This window comes from Lathamus discolor, chromosome 6 (genome assembly GCF_037157495.1).
Source record: "Lathamus discolor isolate bLatDis1 chromosome 6, bLatDis1.hap1, whole genome shotgun sequence".
NCBI classification, from domain to species: domain Eukaryota; kingdom Metazoa; phylum Chordata; class Aves; order Psittaciformes; family Psittacidae; genus Lathamus; species Lathamus discolor.
The window spans coordinates 84544079-84562008 of NC_088889.1; the positions used below are offsets into that span (position 1 = coordinate 84544079).

Sequence of the window (17930 nt, forward strand, 5' to 3'; positions counted from 1 at the left end):
ACGCATGCATCAGTTTGAGCTCTGTACAAGTAGAGTTGTAATGCAAATAAGCCAGAATCAGTGGTACCAATGTGCGCAAGGGTGTGAAAAGCAGCCAATAAAGTATTTCTGGAGAAATGTGAGACTACAGAAGCATTAATAAGCCATGAAGCACTTTTGTACCAGTTCTTCCCTTCTGAAAACCTGTTTATTTAACCAGGTGAGGATGCCTGCCTAGAAGCATGAAGGAAATGCCTTGGGGGTTAATATGCTGTAGTTAGATGAAGTTCTTCTCTCCGGCAGGAATAACTACTGAGAGTAATGTATGACTAAGGCTATTGTAGCAGGAAATGTAGTATTTCTTAGCATTAAAATGCAACATCTTAATCAGCTATTTGTGGTGCTCAATATATCTCTTTAACTTACCAAAGCAAATGGAATAGTGTTCTTGTGTGTGATGGTACTTCATTCCAAATGCTCTTTGTAGGAGGATTAAGAGGGAGTGAAACTGGCCCAAACTTTCCACTGGCCACAAGGCCAGTAAAACAAAGTGGCTTGTGAAAACGTCAGGCAGTTAGGTACTACCCATGCAGGTGAAGAACAAACTCTCAACCTTTTTTTCCCTTTTACTATTGGGCTTTAAGTCCAAGGGTAGCTACTCAGACAGACTGGCTGCTCAGTGGCCTAAAGCAGCACCTGTTAGAGGTTGGCCATGCTGAGGAAAAGCCCTCCGGGGACGACAAACTTCTCCCTTCCTGCTTCACTGAAACTCGTGTAGTTCTTCTGCTCCTTGTTTTCAGTGCTGCCCTTTGCGGCTGCATGGATCAGTCCATGGCAAATGGTAGGGCTGTGTTTCCACCCCTGGGGCAGTCAGTTCCAAGTGTACTGGACGCCCCTCCAAGTAAAAGCAAACTGGCCTGCACTCTGCTGTCAAAGGAATGGAGAAAAATGCATTGGCAATATCAGTCGTGGCATACTGATAGAGGGTTAATGAAATGTACAATGTATATCAAAATCATTTTGTGAATCGATAGAAAGAACATGGATAGCTCTGTCATAAATAATATAGTAAAAGAATTTACTTACTTTATAGAAAAGGGGGGATTGATACAGGGTTAATGAAATGTACAAAGGAAAATACAGGGGATTGTATAAGAGAGTTAGAAGAATCCCTTGCTTAAACAAAAGTATTGTCTGCTGTAAACACCTATCATGCTTACCAAGCGAACAAGGCACAGACTACTGATAAGGGGAGGAGACAGAGGCCTGATTCTACCGATAAGCAACTATTGACAAGGAAATGCGAATGTCTGGGTCTATTGATAAGGGGGAGAAGCTGATGATTTATGGATGAGGTACAGACTAAACCCTAAAGCCATGTGCGAAGATTAAAAGGTGAAAAGTTTAAGAAGAGGAAGACTCATTTACTTCATCTTGAGGACCCCTGCCCACAGGAGGAAGACTCATTTACTTCATCTTGAGACCCCTGCCCATGACCAGAGGGGTCACTGCGCAGGGTATTAAAAGGTGAGTGGATCCTACTGATCCCTCCTGGGCTCCCCAGTCTATGGATCAGCTTATGTATGGGAATCAGGGAGTCTCGGTGCGATAGTGCCACTGGTGCACCGTTGTTGTCACGACTGTCACTTGTTGTTTGACCTTCATCAGCCTTACAACAGAAGGATCCTCTGAGAGACCAGGCAAGATGGACAGCTGCTTAGTTTCCTCAGTCTCCAAAGCAGCGATGCCAAAAGCCCATCAGTACCCTTTTGGATCTTTGAAGTACCCTCTCCTGAGGTAGTCTTATGCCGAGCATGCACGGAGCCTCTGGACCACTCACGATGGGGTACTTTTGCCATTTCCTCCCAGTCAGACTGATTTCAGCCTCCAGTACAGCCAACTCTTGGGATCCCCCTGTCACTCCAGAAATATAGATCGGTTCCACCCCTTGACAGCTTGAGGGCATCAGGGCACACAGGGAACTGGTGTCTACTAGGGCCTTATACTTCTCCCTTCGTGCTGCGCTGAAACTCGTGTAGTTCCTCCGCTCCTTGTTTTCAGTGCTGGCCTTTGCGGCTGCAGGGGCCAGAAAGAGCCAGGCAGGTGGCTTCACTCAGCGCCTGAGCTGTGTGGCCACTAACAAGTCCCCAGATACTTATCTTCTCTGGGTCACAGTGACAGCATCATCTCCCCTACCACTGAAAGGAAGATCTAATTTATTGCGTATCAAATACACTCTGAAAGCTGTCAATTCACACGACACGTTGCATGTTAGATAAGTCCAGTAAAAATCCACTTGAACTTTGCTGTATTTACCTACTGTATCAATTTTACATGCTATATATTTACAGTAGGGCAAGTGCTTTTTACCTTTAAAAGAGCAAAGATGAAACTTTAGACATCTCTGAACAACACGGCTTGGATAAACCAGAAAGATTATTCAGATGCCCTGTGTTTCCTACAAGTTCCCCACTCACTGGTCTCCTGATGCAGGACCAGTGAAGAAGAAGTGTGTCACAGTCTGATAGCATTTAATAATAAAAATTAAAATCACCGTATGAATTTGTCTTTAGCTAGCCACTTTAGAGAGACAAAACCAGACAACTGAGACTTTGGACAAGGGACAGTATATTAAGAAAATGTAGTTAAAACATACGGAAGAGTATCAGAGATCGTCTTGAGAAATACGTTCAAATCTGCGTATTTGTTGTTTCATAAAGCTGAGAACCAGATGATTTTCTTACAGATCTTGACTATAACTCGTATGTGAAGTACATTAGTTCCTAGTGTCCGACAGAACAGGAAAGAAAATGATGCTCTTACAAAAAATTCTACTTGTGAAATTTTAAGTAAGCCTTTAAATGAAATATACAGACCGTCAGTTGCAATCTTTGTAATCCCTGGTTGCTCTTGCACCAGGTGTCTAACTTGGAGTAACATTACACGAATAACATCAAGTCAGCCGGAGTCTGGAACAAGCAGCATTTGAGATGGTCTATTGCTGGCCCTTATCTCACACTTGTGAGATATTAATGCGGTAATTTACTATGTTCAGCAGTTTTAAGACGTTTCCACCCTTCTGGATTAGAAGTGTATCTTAAAAAACAAAGTCTCAAGTTCAAAACTAAAAGAAAGTCCTGCATGGTAAAATCGTGTAGAGAAATGTTAAGCACCACTTATGAGTGGATTTTGTCTCGATGGTAAATGTTTCAGTAATAAATTCTAAGTTTTGATGGTCAATATTGGTAATGTCAAGTTCCATGTAAAGAGTCGTGTCTTTTGAAGGTAAAGAGTGGGTTTTGATGGTAAAAAGGCAGGTTTGAGGGTAAAAAGTGGGGTTTAAGGGTAAGAAGTAGTTGGTTTTGTTGGTAGGTTTGCGTTGGACGTTGAAGGCTTCCATCAGTGAGCTTTGCATCTGAAAGAAAAAAGAGCAATGTCACTCCTTGTCATGACGTTCAACATCAAACCATGTCTCAGTGGTTTGGTTCCTGAAAGAGGTCTCAAGCCTGCACACAGCACTGTCTGCTCAGTGACTACAGGATCCGACAACTCGAGAAGGTGGCTTCCTCACATCCAAACTGACTGCATTTTGGATCTATGCCAAGGTGGGCGAACTGTACACAGTATTAGGACAAAGCTACCTCCTTTCATAGCAAGTGGTAGACTTAGGTAAATTTAGGTGAGGTTTTGTCTAGACAGCATCCTTGTTTTACCAACAGTCTTGTGTTCAAGCTCACCAAATCTTACCCACTAAGCCGTCAGAAGCCTTCAGAAACTTGCTAGGGAGAACGTGTAGGAACGTAGGACAGCAACTGCTTTAAAGCTGCTCCTTCATCCATCCCACCTCCATTTTCCTTAAATCACACGTTATCACAAGCCCTTTCCATCCTTGTTAATTTACTGGGGAGTCCTGGTGAAAAGGCACAACCTAACAATTCCTTCTCAGCTGTTGTCTGTCCCTAGCCTGTTAGAGAGGTTCCGGGCTCTTTAAAAGCACACTGCTGCAGTGGCCTTTTTTGAGAGAGATTCCATTATCCAGAAATTCCTACTTGAGACCCATTTATTTAATACTTTTAAAGACGGACCTTCCACAAGAGGAAGTTCCTGAACATCTATGGACTTGAGGAAATACTAAAATTCTCCAGACATAACAAATTGCTTTTCACAGCCCTCATATCCCACTTGTGTTGCAAGCAGCGGATCAAAGTGGGGTTCTGCCACTGTGTTAATCGGTTAACATTTCACCCACATGGATAGTGCACTAATCTTAATGGCCCTGACCAGTGTAGTGGGGTGCAAGACGTTTACTTTCTTCCTACACATCTGTCTGGTTTAGAAAAAAGTTTGCAGAATAATGCAATGTAAGTTCTAAACAAGCTCTTGAGTACCGCTGACCAATTTGTTAGGGTTCCAGGTAGCCGGTCAGTAATACTGTGTAATTCCTTACAATACTTTGTCGAAGGCTCCCAAGTGACTGAGCCACCCGGGAGCCCACCAATTTGTTTACAAATTATTCATTAGATTTCCTGGAATTATCATATTCGCTTTACCCTATTTGAGGGGTCTCTGGTGGTCTCCGATAGTCTGCCTCACTGTGGCCATTGATTAACCTCTGTGCTTGTGTACCTGAATGACAGCTTTTCAAATACTGAAGATGTTCTCCTCATTGTAGTCATTGTCTGTAACAGAAGCAATATTTTTTGACTTAAGAATATCAAGAAGCATTCCAGAAGGAAATTCTGTCACTCACTATCAAAGAAATAATTTGAAGAACTAAATAGCTGGTAAGAAATATTAAAACAAACCCCAAACGACAACAACCAAGCTAAAAACCCCACTCACAAAACTGAATGTAAGTGGGGAGTAGCGATTACGCATTTGTCTCATGACAAAACAAACATTTGCAGCAGTGATTGTAAAACAATACCGTACACAAAAAGACCTACGTAGAAATAAGGAGCAATGCAAAGCTACTACTGGTAGGCATGAAGGCACTTCTATGTCTCTAAATTGCAAACTACATTTCCACACTGCAACACTACCGTAAGAAAAAATATCCAAACCGATTACAAAAAAAAGAAAAGAAAAAAGAGGAACATCCCGAACACAAACACGCCGCACTCGTGTACTGTCATAAAAGAGAATCCAGCTGCCAAGCTGGGAAACTCGCAGTTATTCCAGTTAAGGAAGATCTTAACGGGAAGCCAGTTAGGTACACGAAGGGGAGAGGCACTCGAAGCTCTCATTCCCCGCTGCCGCAGCCCAGCAACGCTTCCTGGCACTACTGGCGACCCCGAGATCGGGGACCGCGAGTTGTACGGAGCAGCGAGAGCGGCCCCGGGGCCTGCGTCTCTCCGCACCTGGGCCGGGTCTGTGTCCGCCCAGGGGCGTGTGCCCGGTGTTTCAGCGCGGTCTGAGGGTCTGCCTCTCCCTTCCGTCCCCAGCGCCAAGCATCAAGCACCTACCCGCTCACCCGCTGCTCTGCCCGTCCGAGGGGTTTTGGTCCCTAAAAGCGTTGTGGCACCGCTGCTCTCACGGACCGGCGCGGCACGGCTTCACATCTCCTCGTCCTTCTCACTCCACCTCACGCTCCGACCCAGCCCCGCTCGGTAATTCCGGCCCGCGGCAACCGGTGCTGCGGGGGCAGGGGTAGCGCCGCGTCGCCTCAGCCCCCTCCCGCCCCGTCCCGGTCCTGCCTGTCCAGCCCGTGGTGGCGGCGGTGGCGGCGGCCGTGCTGGCTCCGTCCGCCCCGTACTGGGCACGTTCCCCAGCCCCGCCCCGCCGGGCTGGCTTACAAGATCCATTTCCATAGTTTCTTGTAAAATGTTTCTAGCTACAGTTTGAATATAAAAATGTAAATGCTGCACAGATAGGGACTGATTTAAGTATTAGTTGGTGTACACAAGTGATTTGCATGACATACTCTGTATCAACCGTTGTTAAAAATGTGGTGTTCGATGTAAATCCACTGCAATAGTAACATTTTCATTTATCAGGAGGACCTGTTGATTCAGCCTGGGGACTTCCTCTAAAGTGTGAAACTCGACTGTTGCATAGCTCCTTATTTACCAAGAATACATGGGAGGTGCGTGCTGATTTACTTGTTTAAGAGGTTAAGATCTGATTTTGCAACTGCTCTTGTAAGTAAAAGGCCTCTTTGCCTACCTTTAAGCACACTGATTTAAATTGACAGGTTGAATTTTTCAGAGAGAAAACTCCTCAGCTGCAAAATCAGTTGTTTTCGTAAGGCTGAACACTCATAGCTGTGCTGCTATAAATGTTACTCCGGTAAGAGCTGGTTTCCCACCCTAAATTAAGGAGGAATTTTGTCCATTGCTTTCCATGAGCTTCAACCAAATGTAAGGCAAGTAGGGGGACAACTCAGATCGCTTCTCCTCAAGTCGATTAATTAGACCAGACAGATTAGTCAGATGAACTTTATTTCATAGAGGTTCCCACTCACTGATCTCCTGATGCAGGACCAGCGAATATGAAGTGCACCACAGTTTGTTAGCATTTAATAATAAAAATTAAAATCACAGTATAAATTTGTCTTTAACTAGCCCCTTTAGAGAGACAAAACCAGACAACTGAGACTTCAGACAAGTGACAGTATATTAAGAAAATGGAATTAAAATATATGGATTTTGTCTTGGTGGTGAATGTTTCAATAATAAATTCAAAGTTTTGATGGTCAACATCGATAAAGTCCAGTCTGAAGATAAAAGAGTCGTTGTTTTTGAAGGTAAAGACTCATCTTTTTTGATGGTAAAGCCAGGTTCGATGGTAAACAGTCAGGTTTGATGCAAACGGTCACGTTTGGTGGTAAAAAGTCACATTTGATGGTAATGAGTCAGTTTTGATGGTAAAGGCAGCTTCGATGGTAAACAGTCAGGTTTGGTGCTAAAGTGCCAGCTTTGATGGTAAAGCCAGGTTTGACAGTAAACAGTCAGGTCTGGTGGTAAAGAGTCAGTTTTGACGGCAAAGACAGGTTCGATGGTAAGCAGTCAATTTTGATGGTAGAGTCATTCTTGATGGTAAACAGCCAGGTTTGATGGTAAACCATCAGCTTTGATGGCACACAGTTTTGATGGTAAAGAGTCAGGTTTGATGATAAGACATAGTTGGTTTTGACAGTAGGTTTAGTTTGGGTATCGAAGGATTCCATCAGTGAGCTTTGTATCTGAAAGACAAAAGAAAGCAATGTCAGCCCATGTCATGACGTTCAACGCCAAACCCTGTCTCAGTGGTTAGGTTTCTGAAAGAGAAGTCTCAAGCCTGCACACAGCTCCATCTGCTCTGTGACTATATTATCTGACGGACTTGAGAAGGTAGCTTCCCCACATCCAAACAGACTGCATTTTGGATCTATGCTAAAGTGAAAGTTCCTACTTCAGACCCCTTTATTTAGTATTTTTAAAGACGGACCTTCCACAAGAGGAAGTTCATGAACATCTATGGACTTGAGGAAATACTAAAATTCTCCAGACTTAACAAATGGCTTTTCACAGCCCTCATATCCCACTTGTGTTGCAAGCAGTGGACCAAAGTGGGGTTCTGTCACTGTGTTTATCGGTTAACATCTCTCACGTCTACACAAATAGCGCACTAATCCTAACGGCCCTGGCCTGTGTAGTGGGGTGCAAGACATTTAACTTCTTCCTCTACTTTTGACTGGTTTAGAAATAACCAGAGTTGGCCACCTGCTGGCAAAAGCATTCACTAAAGCCAAACCAGTCCTAGTCATTGTCAATGTGAAACACAAGGCCATCCAAATCCTGAGGTCTGAGGGAAACATGCAGGTTAAAAATAGGAAAAGGGATGCAGTGTTTGATGTGTGTATGAAGTGTTATTTACTTTACCACAGGTGATGGCTTGCTGTGTGCCAGCTATTTTGCAGTAATTTCTGCACATCTGACTTCAGATGCAACAGACATAAGCCCTCAGATTAAATAACAGTAAGTCTTGGTTTGTACACAAATCCTTACAGGGGCTAATTGTGGAATATGTGGAGTTAAAAATATGTAACTGTTGTAACCTAATCAAGAACAGTGCGCGGATGCGGTTCTGTCCTGGGTTCAGCAGGCTGGGCTTAAACCAGGACAGGTTCTTAACTTTGTGCTCCAGATCTAGCGTTCTAACGCTATTCAGCAACATCTTCCTACGTTTGCTTGACCAACCTAATGACCAGCCTAATGACCAACCCGCAGGCGGATTATTATTATAAATCACTTAGACACAATGGGAAAAAGACAGGCATGAGAAACATTCAGAGAAGAGTTAGGGAAAAAATTGCAGATTATGCTGGAATCCCTGTTTACCTGTAATCCGTCTCTTGATATTTATCATCTATCTTGCGGCGTTTCCTTTCCACTTCGCTTTCGCCTCCTTCTGTGTCACTGTATTTCCTCTTGCCAAGCCTCAGTTTCTTATTTTCCCAGAAAGCGTTGTCAAATTGTGCACGAGCTGAGGCAGGTGGAGGTGCGTGCCCTTCCCAAGAGTGTTTTTCAGACTGCTGCGGAGGTACTGAACAATGACGGAGGTTCCCTCTGTGGCTGCTCAAGTGATGCGCTCCTTCCTCTCTGCAGTGAGTGTTGTCAGCCCATCTGCTCTTGCAGGGATCATCCCGCTCTGATTTCGAGAATTGACTCCATTTGTCAAAGTCTTTGTCAGAATGAGTGTACTTCCTCTCTCTACCATTTCCTGTTCTACGAGCAGAGTCATAATCCTCGTAATATCTGCATTTTTCCCATCTCTGTGCTTCATCTTGACAGTATGTTTCCGGGCTCCAGGTTTTCTCTCCTTTGGAACGATAATACTTATTCCTGTCTTGTTCTGTTCTTTCTCTGCTTCGGGATCTATAATCAGAGTATTTTCCCCAGCTTTTGCCATTATTTGGACTGTTTCTTTCATTATGCGAAGGCCTGTATTGGCTCGCATGCATCCTAGGGTGGAAAAAAGAGAACAGAGAAAGGATTCCAATGGTAAAAAATGGAAAACCATTCTGTGAAGAAACAGAAGCATTCCAGGAGGCATCTGCCTGTATTTAATATGACAATAACACATGCTCGGTGCTGACATCTGCAATCCTACATGTACAGTGTGGAATTTGCTGTACTAATTTAAAGCTTTCTATTAAATAGTACTAGCAGATGGGTAAAAGAATAATAAACTTGTATGAAATCTTGTTTTCATCAGAGTATACTCAATTTACCTTGTTTTCTCTGACAACCTGTTCAGGTGGTTGCAGGCCAGGGATTCTAAGATTATTTCTTGAGGAATCGGTGACTCAGCTACAGGTATCTACAATTAAAACATAGACGTTAACAAACTAACAAACAAACCACAAAAAAACAAATGTAGAAAACTAATGGGACAGTAGCACAAAGTGTTAATGAGGAAATCTGTGCTGTGTGTTTTCACAGTATTTCACATGAATTAGGAACATTCCTCCTGAATACTAAACACGTCATAGGTGAGAAGTTCTAGATGGAGCATACATAACTTGCTCGTGAAAGCAATCCATTTGTTTTAGCAAAGAAAATCTCAGAAGGTTTAGCAGGTTGGACTTGGCAAGCAAAATCATCAAGTTTCTGTCCCTTTGTTTAAATCCAATATCTAAACTAATAGCACCATTTAGTGAATCATTTTGTGGCAGCTCATGATGGGATCTCTCTTCTTCAGCACTCTCACAGAAAGAATGGGAATTCTGCAATGTGCCAACCACCTTCCCCATTACAATTCCATATGAAGATATGCTGCAATTCCTTTTCAACACGCCATTTGACTCCACAGACTTTCCTGAAGACTCTGCACTGGAAGGGACTAGAGCATCGGAGCCGACTGTAGGACTTACATTCACTGCTGGCTCTACAAACATTTCATCAGGAACTTCCTGTTTGGAAATGTTAGCAGCAACTGCCACTGTAGATGCATTTGAGGAAGACTCTGCTCTGAGAGAATCTGTAATTGTGGAGGAAGGAACGGCCTTGCTGAGATCCTCATTCTCCAAAGCACTGGTAACACAGCCAGGTTGTGACACAGTCTGAAGCTCAGGCAATTTGTTAGGAATACTGATAGTGATCTTCTGGGCTTTCGATGGATCCGTAGATGAAGGCCTGGTCATTTCCACGTTTCGAATGCAAGCAGTTGGTGGAGCTGAAGATGGCTTGTTTATGGTCATACCAAGAGGATTTGTATCTCCTTTTAGGGGTCCATTTCCATTTACACAACTTGATTTCTGTATTGAAAAAGAAAAGATTGCAAGATGAATATGTGCAATTACACAGCACTTATTAAAACATTAAATTCTCCTACTAAATATTTCTAAAAATTGCCTCACCACCTAAGAAGATAAACACCTCACTTCCAATGTAAACCTAAGTCCAACAAGTGTATTTAATTCCTGCTGCTTTTGGTTTACTGCATCTTGGTATCAAATGAGCCTCATTTTTTGAAACCCACTCAAACAACTTAACATTGACTACAGCTCTTCCCAAATATGTTTATTTTCCCCTTTAAACATTCCCTGGAAACACTGCAATAATTGCTCTGCTACTCAGGACCAAGAAAAATCTTTCTCACTGTCTCAGCTAAAGCAACACTGACGGAGAGTGATATTTAATTATTATTACTACTGCTATTGTTCTTATCATCATCATCATCAAGAATTAATAGACTCCTTCAAGTGTCTCAAAAGCGTAGCTGTCAGTGCTTTAGAAAGCACTTTGAGTTGGAAGTATAATGAAGTAGCATGGCTGCACAGTTTAGGATTAGCCACTGTTTCAATAATTCTGGCTGTCGCATGACGGTTGTGAAGAAAGCTGTAGTGTGGGAGGGAAAATAGAACTCGATGCTATAAAACAATACCCCCCACACATCAAAAGAAAACAACATTATCAATTTGGTGTCATTATTTACTCCCTGCAAATTACCTTAACCATATGAGGAGGAAGTCGTGGTCCCGTAAATCCAGCCTGCTTACTCTTAGGCCCCCGCTGACCAAGGAATGAACGGGCATAAGACGGTGCTGGTAAGGAAAGCCCACATTCTCCAAGTGTCAAATCATAGCGCCTTGGGAAAAAAGCAGTGATCTCAGTTTAGAGTTTTTCTTTCAGTCTATTCTTGGATTAAAACCCCAACTATAATTTTAAAGGAACAGATGATGTGACACAGAAGACATATATAAAAGACTCAACCAAGACTACAAAGTAAGAAATAGACAATGGTCTCCCTACAATGACTGTGCTTGTCAGAGCAACAACTCCCCCTTACACCTTCTATGGCGTAATTTCTCCTCTTCTATATTAGCCAGCTACATAGAGCAGATGTAGAGCAATATGCACAAGCTCACCAGTTTAAGGGCAAACAATGAAAGACAGTAAATGACAGCGGTAAGTTCAGGTTAGACAGAACTGAATTACACAAACAGTAAACTTTGCCTAGGACAGAAAGAAAAACACTTGGAAAGAAAGAAAAGTATCAGTAACAGGAAAGTAAATATATTCTGAACAGAGTCAGTAGCTGGTATTACCTGATATAAAAAAGTAAATAAGCTTGCTGATTGAGAACTGTTTTGATATCAGAACGCTCCACTACGGCATCATTCATTCGATACCAAAATCCATTGCCGGCCTGCAAATAAAAGACAGTGATACCTTCAGACAAAATGCATGTTGTCGAAATGACATCACAGGCGGAACACTACAGCACAAAACGTACCAAACAGATCGAACAGAACACATCATTCAACCTTTCTCCATCAAAATGGTGGCTGCCAGTAACATTCATTTTCTTTGTTTATTTTACCCTGCTGGAAATCAAGCCGATACCCACCTTTATGAAGCAGATATAGTGTCCTGCATTACAGCTGAAACCAGAATGAACAAGAACTGCATATAAAGAATAGATGAGTGGTTCTCCCGTTGACTGGGACATATATGCTCGGAGATCCAAATATTCAGGGTAGTTTACGTGCTAAAAGAAAACAGGAAGATTCAAATATTACCCTGAAACGCTTCATGGAACAGCCTGAGGAAAACCCTTCTAAGAACACAGGCTAGGATCACACAAATATATTCTTCATTCATTTAAAAATACCTATTCTCAGAAACAACATTTAATAATTTAAGCTGCAGAGAACTGTTTTCTACAGAATTAGCTCTAAGAGTGACGTCTACTCTTAGGGTTACCGTAAGCCATAGTTGCTAGATTGACGCTTCTTAGACAATTGTTATTATAGTTACAGCCTGCAAACACTAACAACTTTTAAATCAGAGAATCACAGAACAGTTAGGGTCAGAAAGGACCTTAAGATCATCTAGTTCCAACCCCCCTGCCATGGGCAGGGACACCTCCCACTAAACCATGCCACCCAAGGCTCTGTCCAACCTGATCTTTAACACCGCCAGGGATGGAGCATTCACAACTTCCCTGGGCAACCCATTCCAGTGCCTCACCACCCTAACCACCCTAACCCTAATTTCTTCCTTATATCCAATCTAAACTCCCCCTCTTTAAAATGATCTTTTCTTGGGGAAATCTCCCATTCCAAGAAGATAAAGAACATAGATATACAGAAGATAAAGCTGCTTTACAGCTGCAAATATACCTTGCTGATCTTGCCACCACTAAAATCTGCAAATCTTTTCAGCGACATGATAAGAACATTGGAGGAACGATGTATTGTGTACGTCTTGGAGGCAGGTACCATGTTTGTGCACCTTAAAAGCAAGCACAGACAAATGTTTAACAGCAAATTCTTCCCCCTCCCAAAATTCAAACAAGTTTACGTCTCTCACGCAGGCTTATGAACCCATACGCCGCACTTTGGGTTTGTTAACAGACAGAAGGTAACAGCATGTAAGCGGACAGCTCTACAAAACAAAGGTCTTAGAACATTCTCTTTTCATAGCCAAGCAAACATCTGAGCATCTATCCTAATGACAAAAAGGAGAGACTTCCCAACAATTCAGCACGAGAACCGTGCAAGACATTTTTTAGCGAGTCATTAGAGGCTGCTCATGTTAATGACCACCGTTCACATGCACTGAGACCCAATCCCAGTTTCTTCCACAGGGAACACTAGGACCTTCAACGAGCTGATGTTGCCTCCCACCCCAAATCGTTGTCCTTAGCTCCGTGCTTCAGCTCACCACTACTTAGCAGACACCCCCTTTAACTTCTGGCCAGATGAACATTTCTGTGTGCAACCTCACAATTACGAAGGCTAATAAACCCCAGTGCAGGCGGCAGTAGGAATAAAAGTCTAATAGGAGCTAATGGCCGCAATTCTTCTCTTTCCAGATATTCATGTGATAACATGAAATGCGTTCTCTTGGACTCAGATGGAATTAGTAAGAATCTTACTTGCTGCACTTATAGCTGTTTTCTCCACCCAGTTGTTCAGGTTTCACAAATTGTTCCAGCGCCTTGGTGACAGACGTAACGGTCTGGATGAATAAGAAAGTAGAGCACTAAGTCACTGGAAATGCAAAATTTCAAACACTTCCTGCTAGTTAACGAGAGAACCTTGCTAGCGCATCCTCAAGTGACCTACTGTCAACCGGCAACCACTGTGAAGGAGGCAGAAACCTCAGAGTACGCTGAGCATTTACCTCCTGTGGAAATGATGCTATTTTGAAATAAGAAAATAAAGTCTGCAGTGCCACAGACAGCATCTGTACTATGCTATGGCATCAATAATGAGAACGATCAAACCCATCAGCCTAACGATAGATGTATAGATGCTGAAGCAGAATAATCGAGTAGTCTGAGAGTATAGGCGTTTGTCTAGATGTAATTACTGTTTTTACAGCTTAAACCCACTGCAGACAGGGAGAGCACCTAGATGCCTTCCACACAAGGCCAAAGTCCAATCCACTCCCACCCAACGCCAAGCTCTTTCCTTTTAGCAGTATATATTTTTAAGTAAAATGCCTTTATTTGGAAAGCTCTACAGGTCCTTCTACAGCTCGACCCGTATTCACAAAACACCTTACCTCTATATCCAGAGTAATACTGAGGAATGGTTCGTGCCTATCTGAAACGGCTTGGCAGTTCAAGCATTTTACTGGAATCGAAATACAAATGCTTAGCACTGACTGGACAAATTGAAAGTCTTCATACATTTTACTTTAGTCAAAGTACAGAGGCCTTTACTACAAACAGACACAGGCCAGTTCAAAGGACAGGAAGATTTTTAACAAGTACCTCGGGATCTTAGGTATCCTCCAAATATTTGATAAATAAGTGTGGTGGCGTGAGAAGATGTGTCCCATCTGGAAAGAAATGGTAAATCAGACCTCAGATGATGCGAGGCTCCGAGTTAACTCTTCAAACAGTTTTTACCAAGGACATTCGTTTTAATGTACTGTAGTAAAGAAAGGAGTAAAAGGGGCTAGAGAACATCTAAAAGTGAAATGATTTGTTTACGCGTACGTGGTTCCTCCATTCAAGCAAGCTCTCTGCAAAGCATCAACAGTGAAGGACAAGAATTCATGTGCATCCTCTTGACTGCCGTAACAGAAATGTTTTCCTATTCCTAATAAAAAAGAAGGTGGTTATATTTCTCTCATAGAAACTGAAAGAAAACTCACGTTTCTAAAAGTACCAAAATCATTTCTATGCATCAGATAGTGCTTTGAAAAGTTACCAAATATATCAAAAGAGAACTATCTGAAATTACTTACTTTTAAGGCCATTGATAACAGCTATAGGTTTGAAAGCATTATTAGAGAAACACAGGGCCTGGTTAATGTGAGCTTCCAATGTACACATCATACAGAAGTCTTTTTCGTGACCTGAAAAGTGAAAGAAGCAACACAGTCTAGTCAAATAAGCATTGCTACCAAAAAAGAACAAAACCAAAAACTAGTATCCGTGACAAACACTATTGAAATTGATGACACAGCGCTAAGAGAGAATGTGTGTGATTTTCAGGATACTGCTGTTAGGTGAGCTACGTGACACAGAGCTAAGAACCCTCTGGGAGAAAGGAAAGATGAAAGGAAGGTATGTGTAAGTATTTCTGCCCTCCCTTTTGCGACAGGGTTCTTAACTGGACACATTTTTATCTATGTCAAAAAAACACAGTTAAATTTCTAGGAATAAACACTAAGATGCCAAACCAAAAAGCACGCATGTACCTTTGTCAAAATAGACCTAGAAGGATATGCAAAGAGGCTCCAATGGCAAATCAGTTCAAGCGTAGAATGGAAATGCAAAGAACACAAATTCAAAGGTTCAAAAAAGACAAACTTTTAACTAGAATAAAACCAGTCAAAATTTTAATACTGCCCCACACAAATTTCCATTTCAGGTCAGCGGAAATTAGCTCAGAGTGCTTTCTAGGGTGCGATCTTTTTTAATGGGTCAATAGTGAACGTGTCATTTATTGCAGTATTAGCACATTATGGTATCTAGGCTGCAGAGACAAAGAATCCACGATGCCAACATCCTAAAGTTTACCACCTTTCTACCAGCAGGAAATCCAAATGTCAAATGTTCACCAAATGCCTTCCTTTACAACGTACTTCATTATTCACACAAAGCAAGAAATGGTCTTTATTTGCAATTTTACCATTGTGCATTGAATGGACAAATGCACTTTATATACCATTCCGAGCTTTCTGTTAAAGAATCACGGAATCACAGAATCATTTAGGTTGAAAAAGACCACGAAGATGGCGTTCAAAGCCGGCTTCTACAGGTAAAACGGGAAAGCCACGCGTTTTCTCCACAGAATCACTCTTGTTCTTTCACCTTTGCCCAACATATTTATAATAATGCTAGAAAGGACTCACATGACTTGCTGTGTTCAAGAGACAGCATGTAACTGGCCAGAGGAGGTGTGTACGTCAAACATTGTAGAGTAGCATTAAGGAAACACGTATTGCCCAGGTTCTCCAGTCCAACTCCAACATTCAGTGGCTGTTGCCAATCCATGCAGATTTTCTCAGGTGGAAAAAGAATTTTACGTGGTGGGGCAATTCCATCGTTAACAACTGCAAGAAAAATCAGATTTCAAAAAATATTTACTGTTTCTCTTTGAAAAAGGATGTTTAAAAGGTAGCATTCTGCAGGAGCACCCAGAAGAGCCAGGTCTGCTCCGCCACGCAAACCCACGAGATGAACAGCTTAAACACGGCCACTTGAATCTGCAGGTCAGCACACAGTTTTGAACTATGGTTTATTTATCCGTTTCAGTTCTTCCAGTACAAGACAAACTACCACTCTGGTCTTTTTCCTTATTGTAACTTAATTGACATTTGTAATTCTATGCTAATAAACGTAAGAACAAGGACGGAAAAGTAAGCGAGTAACTAGCAGAGCAGGTAACCCTACAGATACCAGACCTCTTCCTGAGCAGGGTTAGCATGCAGAGACTTGTGAACAATGGAAGCCATAAACACAAAGGTGAAATGTACTTTTCTCTGCACAACACAGAAGACCTGGCTAAGTCTGTGTACTATAAAAACCTCCTCAAAACCGATCGTTACAAGTAGATTTTTAAACAGATAAAACTACAGGTTTTCCAACGCCAGTGCCTGCAGTTGCCTTAGGGGACTCACAAAATTGCAGCCTAGTGCTGAAGGCTTTATTCATCACAACCCCGTCTTATATCAGTGCAACAAACGAGAACTGCGTTTTCTAACTTTTAGGGGTTTTGTTCTGAAGAAAAGGGGGGAAGGACAGAAGACACACTTACTTAGCTCTTCCCGGCCAAAAGGCTTAGGCTTCTCAGAGGTTCTAGAATGAATAGAACCTCTCGGTACTTTCTCTGGAGCTTCCTCAGGTTGTACTCGGCCCAAGTTTGCAGTGCATGCTGTTCTTTTCTTGGCAGGACAGTTGTTGGGCCACCTGAATGATACCTCTTTAAACACTGAAGGTATTCTCTTCTTTAAAGTCATTGCTGGTATCTGTAACAGAGGTAAAATTTTTTGTTGACTTCAGAATATCAAGAAGCATTCCAGAAGGAAATTCTGTCACTCACTATCAAAGAAATAACTTGAAGAACTAAATAGCTGGTAAGAAATATTAAAAAAAAACCCAAACGACAACAACCAAACTCAAACCCCACTCACAAAACTGAATGTAACTGGGGAGTAGCGATTACGCATTTGTCTCATGACAAAACAAACATTTGCAGCAGTGACTGCAAAACAATAACGTACACAAAAACACCCAGGTAGAAATAAGGAGCAATACAAAACTACTACAGGTAGACATGAAGGCACTTGTACGTCTCTAAATTGCAAACGACACTTCCACAATGCAACACTACCGTAAGAAAAAAAACCCAAACCAAATCAGCAACAAAAAAGTAAAACCAACCACCCAAAAATCCTAAAAAGCCCACCAAAACCCAAACACACACACACAAATTCGAAGTAAGGAACACCCCGCGCACGCACGCACACACACACACACACACACACGCCACGCTTGTTCACTTTCATCAGAAATAATCCAGCCGCCAACCCAGCAAACCCGCAGTTAATTATCCCTTTAACCTTAGCGGGAAGCAAAGGGGTCCGAGTTTGTCAGCTCCGGGACCGGGGTGTCCGTCCGCCCAGGGGTTTCTCTGCTCTCCCGAGGCGCGGCTGCCCAGTGTTTCACCGGGGTCTGAGGGTCTGCTTGTTCCGGGTCGCAAGATAAGCTCTCAAAGTCGGTTGACGTCATAGTACCCGTTCCAAATGGAACTGTCCGGCCTTCCGTCACCAGCGCTAAGCCTGCAGCACCTACCCGCTCACCCCCCGCTCTGCCTTTCCGACAGGTTTTGGTCCCGAAAAGCATTGTGGCACCGCTGCTCTCACGGACCGGCGCGGCACGCAGCACGTCCGCGCTCGGGAGCGGCAAGAGCCCAAACACAGCCAAACCAAAGCGACCCTGACGCGGAAGGCGAGGGCAGAGCGCGGCTCCGAGGGATCCCTCGCTTCACCTCGCCTCGC

At 42.8% G+C, this 17930-nt stretch overlaps 1 pseudogene; it reads right to left on the reverse strand.

The window, feature by feature from the left end:
* Positions 1–7037: 7037 nt before the first annotated feature.
* LOC136017519 (ubiquitin carboxyl-terminal hydrolase 42-like) lies at positions 7038–16889 on the reverse strand (annotated as a pseudogene).
* Between the last annotated feature and the right edge of the window lie 1041 nt (positions 16890–17930).